The sequence below is a fragment of the Hemitrygon akajei genome, chromosome 24, assembly GCF_048418815.1.
Source record: "Hemitrygon akajei chromosome 24, sHemAka1.3, whole genome shotgun sequence".
Classification (NCBI taxonomy): domain Eukaryota; kingdom Metazoa; phylum Chordata; class Chondrichthyes; order Myliobatiformes; family Dasyatidae; genus Hemitrygon; species Hemitrygon akajei.
The window spans coordinates 28,975,900-28,997,816 of NC_133147.1; positions in this window are offsets into that span (position 1 = coordinate 28,975,900).

A 21,917-nucleotide genomic window follows, 5' to 3' on the forward strand; every position below is an offset into this window, starting at 1 on the left:
CCCCTTCGTTCTTATAAACTCAGATGAACACTGGCCCACAGCTATCAAACTCTGGTTCTTCGTTAATCTTTTCGTACCCGAAATCATTCCCGTGAGCCTCCTCTGAACCCTCTGCAATGTCAGCACTCCCTTTCTTAGATAAGCGGCACAAAACTGTTTACAATAGTCCAAGCGCAGTCTGACCAATGACTGATAAAGCTGAACATTACACATTGCTTCTATATTCTAGTTCGAAAAGATAGCTACCATTACATTTGCCTTGGATAACAGTCATTATAATCATACATTTATATTGTGAAAAGAAGCGGCCCCAACACCGACCCCTGTGCCACATTACTAATGACCGAGTGCATACCTGACTAGTATCCTTTCTGTAATTCCAAGTTTAGAAACCTCACGTGCCTCACCTTGCCAAACGCCACATTAAATTACAAGCAAACAGCGGACACTGATTCTCCTTTGTGTAACATGCATGCTGTTTCCTCAAGCATTCCAGCAGAAAAAAATTCACCTTCAGGAAACCATCGTCATTTCGGCCTGTTTTATCACGCACCCCCAAACTGATTATGAATAATGGACACCAGTATCTCACTAGCTACTGATGTCCTGCTAACTGGCCAATGATTTTCTGTCCCTTGCTTCCTTCCCATCGTAAAGACTGGAATAACGTTTGCAGTTTTCCATTCCTCAGGAAACTTACGAATCCCACATTCATATCTAAGTCATAATATATATGAGAATTATCAAGCGTTCCAACACTGATCCTGGAGGTACATCACTGGTCACTGGTCTCTGATTGAGTCCTGGCGCAAGATTTTCACACAAACTCAATTCAATGTTCACACAAATTCACTATCAATTGAATTCCTTATAAAGATGTTGTTCGATGCCCTGAGCTCCTCCAGCTGTTTATGTTTGCATTGCCGTGGTCAATATGCTTATTTTCCTAATTGAAATATTCTGTCAAGTTACTAAGTGAGGACTTCTCATGGACAAAACCCTGCTGACTTTCCCTAATCATTCATTGCTTCCAATCCTGCTTCTAAATTTCCAGATCCGATTTCAGGGTAACTTCCATAGCAGCGCTGAAAAGGCAGTGTTCTTCTGAGAGTGATATACTGAATAGGAGCATGCTCTGCGTTCAAAGGTCAGAGTTCAACGTTCAAATTTGAAAGTACATTTATTATCAAAGTATGTATGTATTATACAACCTTGAGGTTCGTCTCCTTACGGAGAGCCACTAAACAAGGAACCTAAAAGAACACTCAGTGTGGGGAGAGGGAGAAAACAAATCGTTCAAAAATGGCATGTAGAACGAAAGTGGGGTTTCAGGCATGAAGCCCGGAGCAGCTGGAGCCGGCCCAAGGCCTCCGTCTGAGTTCAACAGAGCGGAGTAGACTTCCTGGAGCCTGCAGACCCGGAGCCGGAGGAAGCCGACAGACTCAACCTCAGTGCAACGAAGAGCGGAGTAAAAGTCGTCATCACAGCCCGTGTCGTCGGAATTCAGAGTTCAGTTCCTACCTCCTGTGTAAGTCTCCTTGTATCTCTGGGTTTCCGCCCACATTCCCAAGCCCGAACAGTTAGTAGGTTAAGAGGTAAATTATCCCATGATGAAGCTCGGTTTAAATTGGTGGATTTCTGGCCGGTGTGGTTTGTAGGGCCAGAAGGGCCTGATCTTTAAATAATCTGTATCTTTGAATTGTGGGATTTGTCCGAATTGTGAGGTGTCGCTGATACGTAACTTCCTGGGGTTGTGCGGAGGCACATATAACTGCTATATTATCCTAAAAGCACATAATGTACATTCATGCATTTTTATCAGGAAAGACGTGGAAATTTAAGATTGGTCTCACTGCTGAAGAACGTTTCTCGACATGATATTGAAGGGGAACTCCTCTGAAATAAACGAACTTAGTTTGTCTCCGAGCCAACACAATCTAACAGAGTGAACCTGTAGAAAGTGGAATCTGAAACAGAAACGAAAACGAAAAGAAACCCCCCAGATAAAACAGGTGAGGAAACAACTGTGAAGAGAGAGAGGGAGAGGGAGAGGGAGAGGGAGAGGGAGAGGGAGAGGGAGAGGGAGAGGGAATTAACTGCTCTGGTTGAAGACCCGTCTTCAGTTCCCAGGTCTTCGACACAGCTTTCCACGTTAAAACATTCCGAAGAAGACAATCGTCCTGAAAAGTTCAGAATCAGCTCGGTACGAATCTCAGTGACCTTAATCGATTGATAGATTCGGTGATAAGCCATTGATTAAAAACACGTTATTTTGATGGAAATATAACGAAAAATATGCCGTAAACATGGGAAACAAACGTACATGTTATAAAGTCGCGGAGATGCCACCACATTTGATTATGATTATGGAGATATAGCTTGCCTTTGACGCGCCTAAACTCGTATAGTGAAACGATAAGGATTCGATAAATTATTGCATTACCCGAAAGATATGACGATGGCATATTGTGAGGGCACATTGCAGTTGCATTTTTGAAACCGATTCTTTCTGTGAAGACAGCAAGATAGGACAACAGACGTGTCAGGGGAGGGTTTCATTTGCTACAGGCTTCATACTTCCATTTGGCAAGGGACAACATGTTTCCTCAAAGAACATTCGTTAGTTAAATTCGTAAACTCTCTTTATCTGACACAGGATTGTAATATTCAAGGTAAATTTCACCGTTAGTCACAGAGGATGTAGACGCGTTGTCAGTGGACCAAAACTCCGGACAATTACAACAGAATTCTACCAGTGTAAGAATCACAACAGCATCCCCTGCTTCTTTGGTCAAACCTCCGGTATTAATCCATTGATCTGAAGTTTAATTCTGCCACTGTAGAAATCATATCAGTAACCCTTTATTCCTTGGGACATTTAACTAAATGAACTTTCTTGCTTTTCCTGGAAAAACAGGTTTCTAAGCTTCACGCACCTGGCTTCGCTGATTCATGGTGCATTTATCGGACCTACTGATGATTCCGAAAATTTATGTGATCTCATAACAAAACGGAGAATTCGACTTACGGTTTATCTGCAAAGTCGGCCATTTAATGTGACCAGTTGTTTCACTCCTTTCTTCATCTCTTCCCTGAATTTCCTCAGGGACAGTGTGTAGATACACGTGTTGGTGCAGGTGCTGAGGAATTGCAACATGCCCCCGAACTCTTGCAAGATAAACGATGGAGAACTAAGATATCTGTCTGTGTAAAAATAATTCTGAGCTTGCCAGATCATAGTAGAGACTATGAAGAGAAGCCACAATAAAACAAAATTGGCTGATAGAGCGAATAGCAAAATCATTGACTTTCTCCGGTTCTCCACCTCTGAATCCTTCTTATTGTCATCGCTGCTCCGGAGTCCTCGGCGGACTCTGTTTGCCGCTATAATATATCTGACTGTTATAGCATTGAACAATAGAATTAAACCGATTGGCAATAAAGGAGTAATGATACTATTAAACATCTGGTAAGCTTTCCACACTGGTGAAGTAAAGTAATCTGCCCTGCCAATACAGCGCCGTAGAACGTTGTCAATAATCATGAAAGGATCTACTGAAAATTAAAATGGAACACGCCCTAAGCAGCTCCCTATGCCCACAATCGCTACCACTACAATCGCCGTCCTCTCGGTGCAAAATCGTTTCCGCAACTTCTGACTGCAAATTGCAACACATCGATCAAATGTGAACGCCACCGTCAGCCAGACTGAACAGTCCATCAGCGCGAGCCGAAACACAAGTGTCGCCGCGCAAATTGGAGTGATGAGCAAAAATCTGGCAAAAACATAAATATTATTGATCCGCTCCAATGCAATGCCAATGATAGCGCCCATTACATTAGCTGCTGCCATCGCCACCAGGTAACGGGTGATGCATTTGGAGAGTCCGCATTTTCCACGACACAGGATCACAATGGCCAACAAATTAACTGCAAGGAAGAAAATACGAGTTAGTTACATACGCACAAGGTCCATCATAGGAACTGACAAAGCTGAAGGCAGCGTTGACAGAATAAATGTAATGGACCCAGATGGACTGTCTCTTCTGACGTAACACAGGTGAGCACAGGAACCCGCATAGTTAAAATTGAAGACTGAAAAAAACGTCGAAAACGTTAAACGGGAGATTTATATATTTTTTGGTTATTGTTACAATGGAAAAATGTTTGGACAATTATATTGAAAACGAGCTCTTTTGTTGCAGGATGGTATTAAATAACTGTGGTCCGGGTTCAGGGCTAAGGGAGTAAGCAGTTCAAATAGTTTCAGGAAGGACGAGATATATCGAATATCTTGTTTCTGCGCTGAACAGTTCTGTGTGCCTTGGATGAAAGGGAAAGCTCCCTGAACATATTGTGGTGACGGTAACCTTTTATATTGTTGTTGTAAAGCTTCAGCTTTGGGCATTGATGCCAAATCAGACTTAGAACGATAAAAAAAGAGAATGTTTTGGAAGGTCGGGCAAGGTAAAATGCTGAAACAAGATCCATATTAGTACTAACTTAGTTGTTACAGCTGAGAAAGAAACCAGCAACAAGGAACGAAGTGTACGACCAGAGAGAGAAAGCATATACTTCAAACCTGATCAGGCTGACAGTCCTCGGCACACAGCACCGTGGCTAATGGTTTTTCGGCGAAATAAAATGCAGAGCAGCAGATAGAGGAGGAAGAAGTCGCATACATACTCCAGTTACTTACTGGGGATACCAATCGCAGTCAGTACAGGATAATAAACACTCTCTATGTGGTAAATTGCTGGATATTCCATTTTCCGTGTGAGGTGATGATCAGGTTTTAATGCTGCTGCTGCCGAAAACTACAGATTGATTTGAAAGCTTTTATAAGGGAGGCGATGCTGTACTGTCTAAGGAAAGGTTACCAGCTTATTAGTCACAACAGAGACAGCCCAGTAAACAAACAAATAACGTAAGCTATTTCTATCATTGAGTCACAGCGCAACGGACATCGTTCATCAAGGATATCACAATAGAATATATTTTCTTTATTCTTTTCTTCAATCTTCCGAAAGAGAATGTCGCATATTCCTTCTCGATGACACAACCTTTAAGATGTTTGTACGGAAACTTAATTGGCACACTGTTTTTAACTTTATTATCACTTTCAAATAAGCATAATTTGTAACAGTAGGTGCAAGGCTTTACGATTCATAATAAAGTACATTTAATCTATTTTTCTAAATGAAGTAATCTAATTTGTAGTGGGATGAGAAGCGGAGTGATACTGCTGAGCATCAGGTTTACAAACAGAGCCAGTGTCTAGTGAGACTCCAAGCAAGGGGAGACTGATGATAGGGCAGAATTACAGTCAACATGATATGTTACATTGCAAAAGGCGTCAAAATAGAAAAGGCTGGACTGAAGGTGATTTGTTTGTATGCACGCAGTATGCGGAATAAGGCCGATGCACCGGCAGCACAGTTTCAGATTGGCAGGTATGACCTTGTGGGCATCACTAAATCATGAGCCAAAGAAGCTGAGAGCTGGGTGCTTAACGTCCAGGGATACATATTTTATATAAAGGACAGGCAGAGGGTGTGGCGTGGCGCTATTGGTAAAAATTGAAATCACATCATTAAAAAGAGGAGGCATAGGGTCGAAAGGTTTTGTAACGTTGCGAACAGAGTTAAGGAACGGCAAGGATAAAAATACCTTGATGGGAGTTATATACAGACCTCCAACAATGGTATGGATGAAGTCAACAAGTTACAACAGGACATAGAAAATACAGGTGTAATGGGAAATGCTACAATAGTCATGCAGGTAGGTCGTGGGAATCATATTGATGTTGGATCCCAAAAGTGTGTACTTCTAGAATACCTGGAAGATGGCTTTTTAGAGCTGCTCATGCTGGAGCCCAGTAGCCCAGAATCCAGCTATTTTGGATTGGCCATTGTGAAATGAACGGTAAATGATTAGAGCACGTAAGGTAGAAGAACTCTCCGGGGAAAATGATCATAATATGATACAATTCACAGTGAAGTTTGCGAAGGACAAGGTATAGTTGGATGTGTCAGTATTCCAGTGAAGGGAATTACAAATCTATGAGGAAGAATTTGACAAAAAGTGATTGGAACAGAACACTGGCAGGGATGACGGCAAAGCAGCAACGGCTGGAATTTCTGAAAACAATTTGGAAGGCACAGTACATATACATACCAAAGATGAAGAAGTATTCTAATGTCGAGCCTACACAACCGTGGATAACAAAAGACCTCAATGCCAAAATAAAACCCAAAGAGAAGCCATCTAATAGAGCAAAATATAATCGGGAGTTAGAGGATTGGGAAGTTACTTAAACCGTCAGAAGGCAAAAAAAAACGTCATTAAGAAGAAACAGATGCAATACGAAAGTAAGCAAACCAATAGTATTAAGGAGGATACCATATGTTTTGGTGTGATGCTGTGATGCGTCTAATGTGGTAGAGCTTGTCGCTTTCACTTTCTGCTTCGGACTGGCTGAACTAAAGAGAACGGGGAGTGCAAGGTCTGGCCGCTAAAGGAAGAGGTTGATAGATTCCAGATTGGTCAGGGCATGAAGCGATACATGAAGAAGGCAGGAGATTGGGGCTGAGAGACAAATGGATCTGTCATGATGAAATGGAGGAGCAGAATCGATGTTCCAAACGGCCTACCTCTGCTCATATATCACGTTCTAAAGTCCTTTCTACAGAACTGAAAAATCCCGGGTCTTCCCCCCCTTACCATGAAAGACTTCTTTATATCGAGTCCGGTCGGTTCGGATTTGCAAAGCAGCTCCTCCACCATCTCCATCAGCGCTGCTGCTTCACAGGGCTGTGTACCTTGCCCCCGCTAACCTTGCATTACACTTGTGACTGTATGGCTCGGCACAGCACTAATGCCAGATTCAAGTTTGCTAACAACGCCACTGTAAAAGGCCTAATCAAAAGTGGTGACGAATCAGCATGTTGGAGGGAGGCTGTAAATTTGTCTGAGTGGTGCCGTAGCAACAACATCTCGCTCAATGACTGCAAGTCCAAGGATTTGATTTTTGACTACAGAAGGAGGAAACCGGAGGTTCATGAGCCACTCCCGATCGAAGTTCTAGGATAGCCTCTCCTGCGACCAGCACGAACGTGCAATTAAGAAGGAAGTCTGGCATCGTATCTACTTCCCGAGGAGTGTGTGGACATGGCACCTAAAATTTTGACAAGCGTCTATAGATTTGTAATGGAGAGTCGATTGACTGACTGCACCGCCCGGAATGGAAACATCAATGGATACGACCGAGTCACTCCCCACCATTGGGCACTGCGATAGGAAACGTTGCCGCAGGAAAGCGGTATCTTATCATCAGGGAGCCTCCACCACCCGGAACATGCTCTCTTTCCCCTGTTGCCACAAGGAAGAAAGTACAGGAACCTCATGACTTAAGCCACCAGGTTCAGGAACAGTTATTATTCCACAACATCAAGCTACGGTGCTATGGAGTTGCAGTTTCCCAGGAAGCGAGTCCGTAGATTATGGAATCTGTACAGAGTTGAGGTGCCTGACGTTATCCACACTGGTAATGATCTCGAAGGTCTCATTCTGAGAAAGGGGAAGATTTTATCCCATGCAACACCGAACTTAAACGGATTACGGCAATTTACCTCTAATTTCGTTGGTGATGCTACAGCTGAATGTATTTTGATTGTACGGAGTCAGATCCACCCGCCGTAGTAATGATCACTATACGAAAGCAATTGTAAGAATGTGCAGATGTAGTTTCTACTGCAGGAAGCGGAGAAGTCAAGGCGGAGAAAGAAGTTATAAAGCAGGTGTTTGCTTTTTTTTCCTAGTCTGAAGAGGGACTGAAAGCAGGTCTGGTGAAATGAGAGGAACCATTTAAACTTAAAGACATAAGCATATATGAGTCTAAGGGATATAAAGTGGCGAGAGAATTGGTGAGAGTTAGTTATAGTCTAACAGTGCTGCGTTAATGAAGCATAAACTGTGTAATTAGAAGTTTGTGTGATGATGATCATGTTATAATCTGTAGACCGTGCACCAAAGTCAGCTATAAACACGAGGAGGAGGAATTTCGCAAGGTCAATTTAAAAAAGAGCCTCTTAAGAGAAAACGAAGTACCAAACTATTTTATATCCAGCAATGTGGAAAAATCGTCCGAGCGAATCACAACCTTGTCGTGGTTTGGAGGCTCGCGTGCCTCAGGTTCACGGAGACCTGTGTGAGCTGGAGTGAGGGCCTTGCGTTTTTGCTCTGGGTAGCGTCCCATGTCAAAGGGGAGAGGCCAGACTAAGAGTTGTCCACCCGTCTTCCAGGCTCTGCCTTCATCTCATGGTTACCAACCCTAACTGGTTAACAAAATTGTAATGGAAACCACAATGAAGAATCCTTCCATATCCGTGTGCCATGGTCTAGACCTTCAATTCTGCTCTAGTGATGAAAAGGGCAGTTTTTTTTTAGGCCTCCATTGGTCTCGAGAGACCATGGATTTGCGCCTTGGAAAGTTTCCAGGGCGCAGGCCTGGGCAGGGTTGTATGGGAGACTGGCAGTTGCCCATGCTCCAAGCCTTCCCCTCTCCACGCCACTGACGTTGTCCAAGGGAAGGGCACTAGGACCCAAGCAGCTTGGCACCGGTGTCGCCGCAGAGCAATGTGCTGTTGTGTCTTGCTCAAGGATCACTAGACCGATGCCTTGTCCACTAGGCCACACGAAAGGGCAGTAAGTCAGTTAGTATTGTGAAAAAATAGAGCACTATTGATTCTAATGCATTGTTAGATAAACGCTCTCAGTCAATACAAGCCCAGAGCCATGGAACGCTCCTCATATGACAAGCCGTACAATCCCAGATTCGATTTCGTCAACTTTTTAATTTTATGAAAATGTAAGACAATTACTTGATTATTTTATGTTGGTTGCTTAAATATGAATTCTTTCTCGTTTCAATTCATCACTACAATGCTTTCGAACGCTGTTTTGCTAAAATCAAAGAAAAAATCAAATCGCCTCCATTCATTGCATGCAGAATATCCTCATATTGTATTCACCTGTCTCAGCATCAGCACATGTGCACTACACAGCCGTGTACGTGGCCACCTGCGATACCCGCATTACCCTAGACTGGGCACGGCACCAATGCCATATTCAAGTTTACTGAGAACATCACTGTTGGAGGCCGAATCAAAGATGATGACGAATCGGCACGTCGGAGGGTGATTGAAAATCTGGCTGGTGCCATAACAATAACCTTCTACTCAATGACTGCAAAACCAAGGAGTTGATTATTGACTTCAGCCGGAGGAAACCAGAGATCCATGAACTAGTCCTGATCGAAATATCAGAGATGGAGAAGATCAGCAAATTTACATTGCTCGCCATTATGGTTTCGGAGAGCCTGCCAGGGACCAGCATGTCAGTGCAATTACGATGAAAGCACGGCAGCCTCTTTCCTTCCCTAAGGGTTTTCCGATATTCGGCAGGACATCTACAGCATTGACAAGTGTCTACAGATTTGTACTGGAGAGTAGACTGACTGACTGTATCACAACACGCAAAAGAAACATCAATACCCTTCAACGGAAAAATCCTTCAAAAAGTGACCTGGATTAGGAAGGTGAGTGGTGGATTAGTAAGTGTTCTGATGACACATAAGGTGGGGGTGTTGCGGATCGTGTGGAGGCGTGTCAGAGGTTACAGCGCAACATTGACAGGATGTAGAACTGGTTTGTGATAAGTGCGAAGTGGCTCATTTCGATAGGTCAAATTTAAAGGCAGAATATAATATGAATGATAAGACTCTTGGTAAAGTGGAGGATCAGCGAGGTCTTGGGGTCCGTGTCCATTGGACACTCAAAGCTGCTACGCAGGTTGACAGTGTTGTTAAGAAGATGTATGGCGCGTTAGCTTTCATCAGTCATGGGACTGAGTTCAAGAGTCTTGAGGTAATGTTACAGCTATATAAGAACTTGGTTAGACCTCATTTGGAGTACTGTGTTTAATTCTGGTCACCTCACTACAGGAAGGTTGTGGATACTATCGCGGCAGTTCAGATTGGAGAGCATGTCTTATGAGAATAGGTTGAGTGCTCTTAGCCTTTTCTCCTTGGAGCGACGGAGGATGAGAGGTAAACTGATAGAGGTGTATAAGATGATGAGAGGTATTGATCGTGTGGATAGCCAGAGGCTTTTTCCCTGGGTTGAAATGGCGAAAACGATGGGGAAAGTACGAAGGGGATGTCAGAGGTGAGATGTTCAGGCAGAGAGTGGTAGGTGCGTGGAATGGGTTACCAGCGGAGCTGGTAGAGCCGGGTACAACAGGGTCTTTCAGGCGAGTCTTAGATAGGTACACGGAGTTTAGAAAAATCGATGGCTATGTGGTAGGTAAATCCTGGGCAATTTCGAGAGTTATGTTACATGGTTGGCAGAACTTTGTGGGCCGAACGGCCTGTCATGTGCCGTAGATTTCTATATTCTATGTTCTGAGTACAGTCCAGTCCATCCCAGTCACTCCCCACCATTGGGCACTTCTATATGAAATGTTGCCGCAAGAACGCAGCATCCATCTTCAGCTCCCTCCACCACCCGGGACGTTCTCTCTTTTCCCTGCTGCCTTGAGGAAGAAGGTACAGGAACCTCATGACTCACACCACCAGGTTCAGGAACAGATATTATCCCTAAACATCGGGTTACGGTGCTATGCAGTTGCAGCGTCCTTGGAAGCGAGCCTGTAGATTATGGGATCTGTACAGAGTTGAGCTGCCTGACGTTATCCACGCTGGTAATGATCCCGAAGGTCGTACAGTCATGACTTTTCCTGAACCTACGCAAGTGAGACCCAAGGGTGCTCCATCGTCTGCCTGATGGTATGTTTTGCTGTGCTGCGAGGCGGATGCAGATAGCTTGACTTGGATGGTTACTTCCAACAGGAATTGCATGGATATCGTGCACTGAAAGGCATTTGTTGCGTGATGTGACAACGAGCTTCACTTAGCTCGCCGTCAAAATGCTGGCAGTGGCTGAGGGCAACAAGCATGCATTCACAAAGCATTTAAATTGGCCAGACAATCTGAGGGAAAAGTGAGGAAATATCCGATGTTATGACAAGCGGGTAAGAGTTTATTCTATACAACAATGAATTTAAACAGAACAGGGTATTTTCCCTCCCATTTCGCTGGCGTTCCGATAGCTCTACAGTATTGAATGTGTTTTGCTTGTGCGGAGTACACCAAAGTTAGCTGTAATCTCATGGAGGAAGAAATTTAAGCGGTCGATTTAAAAAAAAATCTTAAGAGAAAGCGAGGTCCCGAACTATTTTGTTACCCGTATTGTGGAACAATCCTCCGAGCCGACTACAACCTTGGAGGCTTTCATGCTTCAATGACCCTGAGAATGTTTTGTTGGCTCAGTTCGGCACCTTGTGGTCCTTGTGGCTAAAGGGATCGGGGGTATGGAGAGAAAGCAGGTACAGGGTTCTGAGTTGGATGATCAGCCATGATCATACTGAATAGCGGTGCAGGCTCAAAGGGCCGAATGGCCTACTCCTGCACCTATTTTCTATGTTTCTATGTACTTTGGCTCTTCATAGGGTGACTCAAAGAAAATAGTTCAAAGGGTGCAGGCCAGACGAAGAATGGTTCAGTGATTCCCCAGGTTCTTCAGATCAGCTCACTGTTAACAATCTTGACTGGTTAAAAAAATTAAGGAAGCAGCAATTGAGTATCCTGCTGTATATGTGTAGGACTGCAAGGGCAGACAGAGATAGCGGAGAATTGCTGCGCTGAAGGCCAGCAGTGTAACGCAGTACGTCAGTCAGTATTGTGGAAAAATTGAGTATTAGTAATTCTAAGTGTATTAGGCAGATGAGCATTATACGAGAGATTCTGTACATAATGAATGAAGGTGATTTGATTTATTCCTTGATCTCAGCAAAACAGATTTCGAAGGCAATGTAATGATTGCATATGAATTTAATTAGCATGAAAGAGCCAGGTAGTGCGCATTACAATGTCATTTAATCGAAAATAAAAAAATGTCACCTAGTAGTGCCTGTATGAGAAACATTCCACAATGTTGCAACAAATCTGCTTAAGATATCGGACGACAAATAGCTTAAGTTCTACTTTATCCACTCCTTTTTAAAAAGTAACCACGTAAAATGTCAAAAAAAAGCAATAGGAATGGCATCTGGAAAAACTTCGCAATTCAACAATAGATATTGTGCGATAAAAAAGTAGAAGAAGGTGGAGAAATGAAACAAAATTGTTACAGCCACTTGGAAAGTTCTCCACAAAACTGCAAAAAGAGAATAAGCGGAACGATGGAGCCCTTATGGTCATTTGCTGCCTGAGAAGAATCGTTAAAACCAGAGTCCTAATTTGAAAGAAAAAGTCCAGACATGCTCGGGCTAAACGCTTTCTTGTTGGTAAGGTTTCATTGTTTGACTGTTGCTTCAATTTTATTTCAATTATCTTCACCAAAACTTTCTGCTTTATAATGGACTCACAGAAGGAGTAGCAAGAACATTTCGCATGGCGAAAAAAAAACTCTTTTCACTGCCGAGATATTTTTAACAATGGATATGCATTCAAGATATTCTCGCTGGGAAAATACTTGAATACATTCACATTGTGAAGAAACCTTGATTCATTAATAATCCTTAACCTCTAGAATTTATACGTATATATCGGACTCCAGTTAGCGCGACAGTATCACAGCTCGGGGAGTCGGAATCCGGAGCTCAATACCGGCGTTCTTTGCAAGAATGTTTGTACACGTGGTTTTTCTCCGGGTGTTACATCCCACAGACCAACAACCGACCGGTTGATCACGCGACGAAACTTGAGTTAAATCTATGGATTGCTGTCTGGCGCAGTTCAATTAGGCCGGAAGGGCCGGATCCACGCAGTATCTGTATCTCTGATCTCCAGGATTGCAGCAGCTGTATCGATGATACATAAAAATATAACTTCCTGCTTTTGTCCGGAAACAGACACAATTGATATATTATCCTATAGACACATGATGTACATTCATTCAATTTTATCACGATATTTCTGAAAACACAAGATTCTTCACCCTGCGGAAAGACAGATGTTCCTAGTCAAGACGTTAAAGGGAAGCTCCTCTGAAATAAATATACATAGCTTGCCTCCCAACAAACTCAATCTAAACGAGTGACTCTGGAGAAAGTGGAATCTGAAACAGAAACGAAAACACAAAGAATAAAAAGCAGGTGAGGTTACAACTGTGAAGTAAGAAGGTAAATTAACTGTTCTAGTAGAAATTCCATCGTCAGGTCTCTGACATTAATTATTTGACAAAGCATTCCCTTCTCACCAGTTCTAATGAAAACAATAGTCGTGAAGATTCAAGAGTCACCTCAGTACCAATTACAGTGATCCTAACCTCCTGATAGATTCGGTGATAACAGTTTAAAATAACATATTATTCTGCTGGAAATATAAAGAAAAATATGGGACTAAAATGTTGGGAAATCGCGGAGATTCATAAAATGTGATCATGATTTTGGACATATTGCTTGCCTTTGGCGTGACAATATTCCACACCGATTCGATAAATCGTTGTATCACCCGAAATATATAACTATGTCTTATTGTGACAATGACATCGAGGTTGCATCTTTGATGCATTAAGACTGCAAGGCAGGACAACTTGCGTGTCAGTATAGGGATTCATTTGACATTTGTTATATGTTTCCTCTTTCCAGCGATCAGCGTGTTTCCTCAATCCTTGAACCGACTACAGCGAAGATAAATCCGCCACTCTCAGAGGACGGAACCGCGTGTTCAGTGGATCGATGATCCAGTCAATTCGTCAATCCAGTAAATCTGCCAATGTAAAGATCACATCAGCAACACTTTATTCGTTAGTGCACTTGAGAAAATTAATTTTGCTGTGTTACGTATTCAGGCAACAATAAATATATGTGAGTTAGGCAAGGGTTTTTATAACAAGTAATACGTTTATTAAGCACTGAAAACAAACCCCCCAAAAGTAAACAAACACTAACGTAACCGGAAATCAGCTGCTGTGAGGCAGCTTAAACAGTCCTTAAAGCGATGTTGCAAAAACAGTTCTTGAAAGTGGTATTGCCAAAAGTTCAAAATGCTCACAGTCCATTTAAAAGGAGAGACTTTTTAAGGCGATTAAAATTCTCTTTCACGTCGCTTTGTTTCGATCCCCGGCGTCGAACTTTTCCCACGAAGAATTTACGAAACAACCGGCTTAAAGGCACTGACCTTACCTTTATCACACTGTCCTCAATCTACTGCTATCCCGCAGAGATTAACACGAGAACAGTCAACGAATTCCTTTCGAATAAGGATCAAATAAGGCCGAACCTGTTTCACCGTCGAAATTCGATTCTCCTCGATCTTTAACTCCCGAACTCCGATCTTCACTCTCCACTGATTCTTAACTAACAGTATTGTAAAGAAACTGCTGGCAATGACCATTTAAACTTTAGGCATTAGATAAAACTTCATCTTTCAACTAAACTGCGCCATAACATTAAATCATGCAGTGGCATGAAGTCAACATGGCAAATCCAGCCACGAACTGCCCCACCTCACAGGGAGGGGTCCTCCTCTTATACCCTGTAAAAAAAAACCTGTCACATGATCACTACTGGCGGTAAAATGACGTCACTCCACCAGCACAAGACCATTACCTCGTCCAGGATAGCTTCAACCCAAGGCACGTGACAAGGGTAACACTGTCACGTGTCACGGGTACGTAACACCTCCCTCCAAAAAAAACATTTTTGGTGTGACAAGAACAAAAATTTCAAAAATTATTCACAAGAAAAACAAAAGTGTAAATATTATAGCACACAATATACAATACCATCATATAACATCTTACAACTCACAATACAGTAGGAGTGTTACAATAAAAAAACACTCCATAAAAAAAACTTACATTGTCCATTCAACATCGAGATGGACAATCAGCAACAACATTTTCTTTACCTTTAACGTGAGTTATCACAATATTGTACTCTTGTAACATCAAACTCCAATTTAATAATCATCTGTTTTTGGTTTTCATCTTACTCAGAAAAACTAACGGATTATGATCAGTGTAAACAATAAATGGTTTTTGAGTTGTACCAACATGTACCTCAAAATATTCTAAAGCTAAAACAAGAGATAACAATTCCTTCTCTATTGCCGAATAGTTTCTTTGATGCTTATTTAATTTCTTAGAAAAGTAAGCTACTGGATGATCAACCTCATCACCCTCATTCCTTTGCATTAATACTGCTCCCGCAGCCTCATCACTAGCATCTACAGCTAATGAAAAAGGTTTTTCAAAGTCAGGTGCCTTAAGCACAGGTTGTTGACATATCATTGTTTTCAATTTTTCAAATGCTTCTTGACAAGGCACTGTCCACACAAACTTCACATTCTTCTGCAAAAGGTTAGTTAATGGAAGGGCAACATTAGCAAAATTCTTACAAAATTTTCGATAATATCCTACCATTCCCAAGAATCTTCTGAGAGTTTTTTTCCCCGTTGGAGTGGGAATCTCTAAAATTGCCCGAACCTTTGCCTGACCAGGAGCTACCTGACCTTGACCCACAACATAACCAAGGTAAGTCACAGTGGCATGTCCAAATTCACTCTCAGCTAAATTAATAGTTAAGTTAGCTTTTGAAAGCCTTTCAAACAATTTCTCCACAGCAATAATGTGTGCATCCGAAGTATCATTTCCTGTCACTAAATCATCAATATAAGCATCAGTATCTTTCAATCCCTGAATCACAGAGTTAATCATCCTCTGGAAAGTACAAGGGGCATTCTGCATCCCAAACGGAAGAACATTATACTCATATAACCCAGATGGAGTTACAAATGCAGAAATCTCTCTACCTCTGTTCGTTAATGGAACACACCAATTCAATAAATCAATCTTTGTAAGGAACTTTGCTTTTCCAACTTTATCTACGCAATCATCTACTCTAGGAATTGGATATGCATCTGTTTTCGTTACAGCATTCACCTTCCTATAGTCCGTACAATACCTAATACTACCATCTGGTTTTGGCACCATAACACATGGCGAACTCCAATTCGAGTTAGAATGTCTAATAATATCATTCTCTAACATGTATTCAATTTCTTTCTCAGCAAGTTCACATTTTTCCATGTTCATCCTATATGGATGTTGTTTAATAGGGTTGGCATCTCCAACATCTACATCATGTGAAGCTATAGTAGTCCTTCTCGGAACATCTGGAAACAAATCCTTATATTTAAAAATTAATTCCTTCATCTGTTGTTTCTGCTCTAGCTGTAAATGTGCTAATTTCTCATCCATATTTTCCTGAATGGTTGAATTTGGTAACCTAACAGAAACAATGTTGGATTTAGAATGAAAGTCAGATGAATCATCCATCATGTTCCTAGTTAAATCAAACTCATTCTCACTAACAACACCAGTCACAGTATCAGATTGTTTCCCAAAATATGGTTTTATCAGATTTATATGGCAAAGTTGTGTTGACCTTCTACGATCTGGAGTTTTTATTACGTAATCCACATCATTGATTCTAGACACAATTTCTTAGGGACCATGAAATCTAGCTTGTAAAGGATTTGTCTGCACTGGGAAAAGAACCACCACCTTATCTCCAGGCTTAAACATCCTCATCCTAGCTTCCTTATCATACCAAGTTTTCATTTTCTCCTGAGCCAACTTTAAATTTTCCTTGGCTAAGCTACAAGCTTTATGTAACCTGTCCTTAAATTTCAAAACATAGTCCAACAAATGAGTGTGCACTTCCTTACTAATGCACTGTTCTTTCAATTAAGCTAAAGGTCCTCTAACTCTATGCCCAAACAAAAGTTTAAATGGACTAAAACCTAAAGAATCCTGTACCGATTCCCAAAAGTAAGTTTATACCCTCATCCCAGTCACTTTCATTTTCCACACAATATGTCCTAATCATATTCTTGAGGGTAGAATGAAACCTCTCCAAGGCACCTTGCGACTCTGGATGGTATGCAGACGAAGTGATTTGCTTAGCTCCCAATTTATAAACTATCTGTTGAAACAATTCAGACATAAAATTACTGCCTTGATCAGTTTGTATTTCCTTAGGTAATCCAAAATAAGTAAAGAATTTTATAACAGCCTTTGTCACAGTTTTAGCTTTTATATTCCTAAGTGGTACTGCCTCTGGAAACCTAGAAGATGTACACATGATAGTCAACAAATACTGATAACCAGTTTTTGTCTTTAGTAATGGACCAACACAATCTACAATAACTTTAGAAAACGTTTCACCAAATGCTGGAATAGGTTGTAATGGAGCTACTGGTGTAACCTGATTTGGTCTACCCACCATTTGACAAGTATGGCACGTTTTACAAAACATCGTCACATCTTTTCTTAGACCAGGCCAGTAAAAATGTTTTAAAATCTTGTCCACAGTTTTCCTTACCCCTTGATGTCCACCTAAAGGCACACTATGAGCTAAAGTCAAAATCTCATTCCGATAAACTTTAGGAACAACTACCTGGTAAACAACATTCCATTCCTCACTTGCAGGAATTGTAGGCGATCTCCACTTCCTCATCAACACTCCGTTTTCCAAGTAATATCCTACTGGCACCTTCTCAATTTCACTACCTAGTAAAGCTTGCTCTCTTAACTTTACAATCTCAGGGTCTCTATTCTGCTCTGCTATCATCTTCTTCCGAGACAGAGATAAATCTTCATAGTCAGACATACTCCCAGAATCTTGTTCAAACAACGAAGGTAAGAAAGTCTCTGACACATCCTCAAAACTCGAATCCTGAGTTGAACAGTCATGAGTAACAACCTCATTCTGCGCATCAATCTTTTTAGCCATAGCTCTAGTCACAACACAGGAAAAATCTGTGTTAGAATTCATCTCTGGTTCCTCTGACTCCATTGTCAAATGCACTTCAGCAAAAACTTGTCCACCTGCCAAGTCATTACCTAAGAAGAAAGAAATACCCTTCACAGGTAAGCTATGCTGTAATCCTACTTTAACAAATCCTGTAACTAACCCTGACTTTAAATTTACTTTATGTAAATGTACAGGCATAAAATCACTCCCAACACCTCTTATGTAATTTACCTCACCAGTATCACTCTCTTCATTAAACTTCAACACACTGTCTAACATCAGTGATTGAGAAGCTCCAGTAGCCCTAAGGATTTTTATGGGCACTGGAGTAGATCCTTCTTTCAGGGATACAAACCCTTCAGTTATAAAATGTTCATATCCCTTTCTAACTTGGTCAGACTCTGACAAAGCCTCATTTGTGTTTACCAAACCCTGTAATTTTACAGGTGCTTCAGTATGTTGCACACAAGCATCTGGAACTGCTTCCTTCTCTTTCTTTTTCAATTTGAAACAGTTAGCTATTACATGGCCAGGCTTCTTACAATAGTTAGAAATAAGACCAAACTGTCTTTCCTTCACAGGTCTTCCTTCCTCCTTACCTTTCTCATTAACCTCTGATTTAATTTCTGATTTACCTTGAGTCTCCATGTTATTTTTCCTCTTAAAAATTCTGCCCTGAGGAAATTTATTCTTATGGATTAAAACATAATCATCAGCTAATCTAGCACAGTCCTGCAATTTATCAGTATCCCTCTCATTTAAGTAGGTCCTTACTTCAACAGGAATGCTTCTTTTAAATTCCTCCATTAAAATCAGCTCTCTCAATGTATCATAGTCCCCATTTACATTTTTAGAAGAAACCCATCTCTCAAAACACATAGCTTTATCATAGGCAAATTCCACATAAGTCTTTTCCACAGACTTCTTCAAACTTCTGAATCTTTCTCTATATGCTTCTGGGACTAATTCGTACGCTTGAGAATATGCATTTTCACAATATCATCATCAAGTGCTTGCGCAGCAGTTAAAGCTGTGTAAACTTGTGCTTTACCTTTAATTACACTCTGTAACAACACTGACCATTTATCTTTTGGCCACTCTGACATCCGAGCAATAGTTTCAAAATGTTGAAAATATCTTTCCACTTCTGTTTCACTAAATGGAGGGACCCATTTAATTTCTTGACTAGCAACAAACGGTTTTTTTAGAACCATAAGACTGTTTCCCAGACCTTAATTCCTCCATTGCATATTCAAATTCTCTCTGTTTTTGTTCAGCCTCTAATTTAAAACGCTCTAACATCATTTGTTCGATTTGCAACTGCATCTCCAGATTACTTATTGGAAACGATTCTAAAATCGATTCATCAAAATCACCCGAATCCACAAAGTGTGACGCGATTTTGCTCTGTATTACAGCCTTAGAAGTCGTCTGCAAAATACCTTTAAGTTGCAATTTACTAGCTATCTCAGTCACCTCAGTCTTTTTCGCCTTCGCTAACAACTCTGCACCTGGCGAATCCAGAAACTCATCAATATTCATCGTTGCCGAATACCACTCACAAGCCAATCAAACAAAGGAGTCGAGTATTCCCCGTTTCCAAAACACCGACTCAAAATTCAACAAGCATTTAAACTCAAACGATCCAATCCGGACGCATCCCCAAATTTATGTTAGGTATTCAGACAACAATAAATGTATGTGAGTTAGGCAAGGGTTTTTATAACAAACAACACGTTTATTAAACACTGAAAACAAACATCCCGAAAGTAAACAAACACTAACGTAACCGGAAATCAGCTGCTGAGAGGCAGCTTAAACAGTCCTTAAAGCGATGCAGCTCTAACAGTTCTTAAAGCGATGTTGCAAAAACAGTTCTTAAAAGTGGTATTGCCAAATGTTCAAAATGCTCACAGTCCATTTAAAAGGAGAGACTTTTTAAGACGATTTAAATTCTCTTTCACGTCGCTTTGCTTCGATCCCCGGCATCTAACTTTTCCCACGAAGAATTTACGAAACAACACGGCTTAAAGGGACTGACCTTTCCTTTATCACACTGTCCTCAATCTTCTGCTACCCCGCAGAGATTAACACGAGAACAGTCAACGAATTCCTTTCGAAAAAGGATCAAATAAGGCCGAACCTGTTTCACCGTCGAAATTCGATTCTCCTCAATCTTTAACTCCCGAACTCCGATCTTCACTCTCCACTGATTCTTAACTAACAGTATTGTAAAGAAACTGCTGGCAATGACCTTTTAAACTTTAGGCATTAGATAAAACTTCATCTTTCAACTAAACTGCGTCATAACATTAAATCACGCTGTGGCATGAAGTCAACATGGCAAATCCAGCCACGAACTGCCCCACCTCACAGGGAGGGGTCCTCCTCTTATACCCTGTAAAAAAAACCTGTCATATGATCTCTACTGGCGGGAAAATGACGTCACTCCACCATCACAAGACCATTACCTCAAGTCCAGTATAGCTTCAACCCCAGTCACGTGACAAGGGTGCCACTGTCACGTGTCACGGGTACGTAACAGCTGCCCTTGTTGAATAAACGGGCTTCTGAACTTCACGCACCTGGCTGCACAGATTTATGGTGTATTTATCAGATCTGCTGAGGATTGAAACGATTTATGTGACTTCAGCACAAAGCATGCAGTTCAACTTATATTTTATCTACAATTGATCTGGCCATTCAATGTGAACAGAAGTCTCACTCCGGTCTTCATCTCTTCTCTGAATTTCCTCTGGGACAGTGTGTAGATACACGTGTTGGTTCAGGTGCAGAGAAATTGCAACATGAACCCAAACCTCCGCAGGATAAACGATGGCGAATTAAGGTATCTGTCTGTATCACGATAATGCATTGTTAATACTATTAAACACTTGAAAAAAACGCATAAATTTGACACAGCGATAGCGTAGAAGGAGTCTGGTGTCCTTCGTAAGAAAGGTTTTACGGATGGGTTTCCTAATGGTGCATGGTTTTCTTCCCAAAGGCCAAAGCCTTCACTGTTAGCAAGTTAATTCACAATTGTTTAAATTGGGTTTAAATACCCGGATTGCTGGCCAGCACAGTTCGTTGAACCGGAAGGGCTTGATCTGCGCAGTATCTCTGAATAATCTGCTTCTGTGATCAGTGGGATTGCTGCCGGGGTGTTGCTGAAATCACTGAATTATAACTTCTGAGGCTGTGCGGAAATACAAGTAATTGCCACATTATCCCATAACCACATAAAGTACATTCGTGGAATTTTATCACGATAGACGTGAAAATGCAAGATTTGTCACACTGGAGGTTGTAGAACATTTCTAGTCATAATATTGTTTGGGAACATCTCTGAAACAAGCAAACATAGTTTAGTCTGCCTACAAACCCAATCTATCCAGGCAAACACGTGTTTGGGAATCTGAAACAAAAAGGAGAAGAAAAGATGAACTAACAACTGTGAAGAGAGAGAGTGTGAGAGAGAGTGAGAGGAGAGAGAGAGAGAGAGGAAGAGAGAGAGAGAGAGAGAGGAGAGAGAGAGGAGAGAGCAGAGAGAGAGAGAGAGAGAGAGAGAGAGACTAAAGACTAAAGTACCTGTGCCGGCCGAAGGACCCATCGTCAGATCTCAGGCATTAACTCCTTGACACAACTCACCATATCCACGCATTCTAATGAAAACAATAGTCCTGAAAATTCTCGAAGCACCTCGGTGCTAATTACAGTGATCATAATCTATTGACAGTTTTGGTGATTCGTGACTGATTAAATTGCACATTGTTTTGTTTGTAATATTAAGAAAATACGTGCTTGAAATATGAGAAACTAAAGTACACGTTACAAAGACTCGGGATTCGTCAAAATTGGATCATGATTCCGCTCATAAGGCCTGTTATTGGCGCGACTAACTTTGTAGAACAAAACCGTATTGGTTACATAAATGATAGATCAACCGAAAAATATAGTGATGTCTTATGTGGTACTCGCAGATGCATTTTTGATGCCAACCGCTTCCATAAAGACTGCAAGGCAGGACAACT